This window comes from Orycteropus afer, unplaced genomic scaffold, assembly GCF_000298275.1.
Source record: "Orycteropus afer afer isolate SDZICR_OR568_19922 unplaced genomic scaffold, OryAfe1.0 scaffold00546, whole genome shotgun sequence".
NCBI classification, from domain to species: Eukaryota; Metazoa; Chordata; class Mammalia; order Tubulidentata; family Orycteropodidae; genus Orycteropus; species Orycteropus afer.
In genome coordinates this window covers 592,482-592,968 of record NW_006922133.1, presented here as the reverse complement: position 1 = coordinate 592,968, position 487 = coordinate 592,482, and positions in this window count along the sequence as shown.

Genomic DNA, 487 nt, shown 5'->3' with positions numbered 1-487 from the left:
TCTGGGAGGGATTGCACCAAGTGAAACCATTTCTTCCCGCCTGCCCTGCCTTCTCTGAAACCAGCCACTTGCCGACTCTGCTTGGCAGCCCGAAGGAGAAAGCAGGGTAGGGTACAGGTATAGCAAGGACCATCAAGACCCCTGTCACCTAGAAGGTTGTTCCCGGAGCTTCCTTTTCTGCAGAACCACAATTAATTCAGATTTGTTCCCCACTATGGACAATGCATCTAATGGCAACCCCTTAGCATCAGAAAAATCTAGAGGCTGCCTGACAAGTTTCCAATAACTCAGAATAGGAGAACAAGAATGTGTATTTATGTACACACTGAAAGGATCTAGACCATTTTTCCCCATGTTGTTGTTGTTGTTGTTTGCCATCGAGTCGGACCCGGCTCATAGCGACCCCTCCTTGGGTTTCCGAGGCAGTAGCACTACGGAAGTAGATTGCCCCATCTTCCTGAACTTGGGAAGTAAGCCTGTGACTTAC